This window comes from Suncus etruscus, chromosome 4, assembly GCF_024139225.1.
Source record: "Suncus etruscus isolate mSunEtr1 chromosome 4, mSunEtr1.pri.cur, whole genome shotgun sequence".
Lineage (NCBI taxonomy): Eukaryota > Metazoa > Chordata > Mammalia > Eulipotyphla > Soricidae > Suncus > Suncus etruscus.
Window position 1 is genome coordinate 89052431 of NC_064851.1, and position 4025 is coordinate 89056455.

At 37.5% G+C, this 4025-nt stretch overlaps 1 non-coding gene across 1 annotated transcript; it reads right to left on the reverse strand.

The window, feature by feature from the left end:
* Window positions 1-1395: 1395 nt before the first annotated feature.
* On the reverse strand, window positions 1396-1502 carry LOC126008484 (U6 spliceosomal RNA). The gene has a single exon (XR_007495812.1). It is a non-coding gene; the product is annotated as a U6 spliceosomal RNA (small nuclear RNA).
* Window positions 1503-4025: the final 2523 nt, after the last annotated feature.

Here is a 4025-nt window from a genome sequence, read left to right on the forward strand (position 1 = left end):
ATTTTGTTTTTCTCCTTTGCAGTGTTTCTACTAGTAATTCATCCAAAGTATGACATTGGTAACCTTTTCAATAGTTTCAAATTCCAAAATAATTCATGCACATACATAGATTAGTGGCATATTATTTGATTTCCATATAATAAATAAGAAAAATGGCCTTCAAATTTACTCCTCTTACCTGGCATCTGTTTTTCTTATATATTAGTAATTTTTATATTGTAGGTATGATTCATACTTATTATATATAAAACTAAATTTCCATTTCTCTTATCCTACTTCTCACCCATTTTTTACACTTTTTCCTTATGTTTTCAAGCAAAAGATTATTTTAGTTTCTGAGGCATATTACGCATATCATTTTAGTATCCTTATAGTTTCTGAGGTGTATTAGACATATTAGGCATATGTATGGGCATATTCTGATGCATTAGGTATAGCAGTTTTTTTATTGTTGCTGTAACATATACCACAGACAAGTTCCTCACATTCCCTAGGTCAGAGGTCAAAATTAGGCTCCTTAGACAAAGTCATGGAGCTGATTTTTTCCAAGGATTCTGAGGCAGAATCTGTTCCTTGTGTCTCCAGCTTTGATAGATCCCAACTTTTCCTTCTTACCCCTTCCTCAATGCCAACTGCAAGTGTCATGGTTTAGGCAGTTAAATTAGTCAAATGTTTCAGGGTTAGGATGTGGAGATCTTGACAGGTAAAGGACATCATTTAGCCCTGCACACTATGATTAGGTAAATCTTCTATATGATTCACATGATATAGATCAGCACTTTCAGCATAGGCAATAGCATCTTCCACATCAGGATGCTGGAATTATGGGGTAGTAGTAGCCTCAGATATAACTAGGGTGCTGTTTGTTCCCTTAAATAAGGTAGATTGGGGGGGGGGGAAGTGGCAGATTACTGAATGTTTTTTCCTGAAAAGGAAGTAATAAGCCAAACAAGTTTAAAAGCTTAATATAATGTTATACAATTTTTGTTGGGGTTGGTCAACTTTTGTTGTTTGCCTGATTTTTCTACTACTTACGTTACTGTTTTTCTCTGTTACATTAGAATAATAAACCTCTCATTATGCTCAACTTAATGGGTTAACTGTTAGTTCCTGTGATAGTAAATTTTATGTGTTAACTTCGCTAGCATATGATGTCCAGCTATTTGGCCAAGCATTATTTAGAGGTGGGAGAATTCCACCTCACAAGGCCCATGAGCCCATGAAATCAGGATGATACTGGTATATATATATTATGGGACAGGTTCCTGTCCTTCCCTTGAATGATATCACAAATATACAAACAACCCCTTGACAGAAAAAAGATTCCTTAACCCTTTTTTAGAGGTTTCTATAAGCATTTGCCAGCAGACTGAATGAAGTAGCTTACTTTTTTTTTTTAATATGGAACGCTTTACGAATTTGCGTGTCATCCTTGCACAGGGGTCATGCTAATCTTCTCTGTATTGTTCCAATTTTAGTATATGTGCTGCCGAAGCGAGCACAAAGTAGCTTACTATTCTCAATGTGAATGGGCCTCAATTAGCTAAAAGCCTTTATTGAAAAACATGGACCCCTTGAGATGTGGGAATATCCCCTCCCCTTGATACCTTCTTATTTTATGCTAAACTTCAAAATACATCCCTAAATTCTTCAAAACACCAAACCTCACTTACTTAAACATTCCCTATTTTATGCAATGGAAGCTATCATCTTTTGGTCAGATAACATTTTCCATCATTTTGGTGGGAGTTTGGGTCACACCTGGCAGCGCTCAGGGGTTACTCCTGTCTCTACGCTCAGAAATTGTTCCTGGCAGGCTCGGAGGACCGTATGGGATGCCGGGATTCTAACCACAGTCCTTCTGCATGCAAGGCAAATGCCTTACTCCATGCTGTCTCTCGGGCCCCCTTCCATCATCATTTAAAGTGGACATCTCCTTTATAATACAGAAGGAAAATGATAAAAAACAAACAAACAGAGCAACCACCATATTCATTTTTGAAGAGGAGGTAATAAACCCAAATTTTTATTTATAGTGAGTCTGACATGTCTTTATACCTGCTGTTTTCTGGCTGAAGAAAGTGGGACAAGGAGTTAACATTATAATGTAAGGAATGGAGAAGTAATTAAGAAATAAAGCATCCTGGGGCTGGCGAGGTGGCGCTAGAGGTAAGGTGTCTACCTTGCAAGCACTAGCCAAGGAAGGATGCGGTTCAATCCCCCAGCGTCCCATATGGTTCCTCCAAGCCAGGGGCAATTTCTGGGTGCATAGCCAGGAATAACCCCTGAGCATCAAATGGGTGTGGCCCGAAAAGCCAAATAAATGATATAAAGCATCCTGGTTCTCCCAAAATATTTACATGAGGCACTAATTAGATTGACTTTGATTTATCTTTTTTTGATTATACTATGGTACATTCTTAGAATGTAAAATTCCTATGGAAAAAGAGACTGAAGGGATAAGAAAGAAAGACAGACATAGTTCTGAGCTAAGAATCAGACCTTCCATCAACACTCCACGCTAAGATAATGCAGGTGTTTAGATGGTGATACAAATTCAATCAAGAGAGTTGGGGGTCTCTATCCTAGCCAAAGAGAACTTTGATAAATATCAAACTTTTGAATACTGTGTGATATCTACTAGGAAAGGGTGTGCTAAGGGGAAACAGAGCCATAAATGCCAAAGTTGAAGTTTAGAGCTACAAAGGGCAAGGAAATAGTTCAAAACACAGGACTTTCATGAGGGATTTAAACTCCAGTACCACCTACCTCACACTCTCCACACCATGGGGAATGCCTCAGCTCTCCACTGAGCTGTACACTCATCAATCCCAAGCTGCAGTGTCATCAAGAATGGCCCTGTTGCGTCTGAACAATACTGGGGAGCCACTTCTCCAAAAAGGTAGTAGAAGAACAACCTAAAGAGACAAAGGGGAAGCATCCCAGAAAGAATGGCATTTGTCAAGCTACTCATCTTCCACTTGACGAAGCACATATTTTCTCCATTGGTAACTATATAAGGTGAACTGTATGGATAGTTATTGCAATGATCAGAATTTCATAAAGGCTAGGATAAAACATAAAATTCTTTTACCTATTTAATAAAACCTCATTTAGATTTAATATACCCCAGTTCGCACCAAGAACATAGTATTAGGTTGCCTGATGATGTATTATGAGCAGAAATATTTTATTAGTTTTATTTTTCATTCATTTTATTGTTTTATTAGTTTATTAGTTTATCACAGTTCTTCCACAGCATTGTAACCTGGGAGATTGAAGTTCCTAATCAAATTTTAAGTTACTCATGAATTGAGTTGTCCCTTACCCTTAAATATCCCTTGCACGTTCCTTAATAAATACAAATAGTACAGATAATTTCTATAATAAAGGGTGACGTTGTTCAGTACATTTTAAGGAAATATCTTATGTTGTTGGGGTTTTTTTAGTTTGTTTTTCTTTTTTAATGTCTCTTTTCTCTTTCTAGGGACCTACCTCAGGGAATAAGGCTAACACAGCTTGGATTAATGTCAAAACCCTAGGGGGTTCATTTTTCTCAGTCTCCTTACCATTCCCTAGGGTTGTAATCACATGAAAGAACAACAGCCAACCCAACAGACACACACACAAACACACACACATACTAAGGACTACAGATGTCTAAGTCACAGACTTGAAAACTAGAATGTTGGATTTGAATGCAGATTCTGGCAGTTCTTCATTATATTGTTTGTTGGAGGAAAATAATTTAATATCTGAGCTCACTGACTCCTGGTAATTCTTAGTGAATCATATTTAATGCTGGTAATTGTAACCAAGTTGGCTGTGTGCAAGGTAAGTACTTTGCCTGGTGTTCTATTGCTCCAATACCTATCCTCATCACTTTTAAATCCCATTCAAACCAATTCAAGATAAGAATTATAGATTTTTCTTTCTCAGCCCTACTGACCATCACAGCTAATGGATTTGGTAGCCAAGTTAGGGGATCACACCTTGAACCTTGTCATGACACTCCTAACAATTCA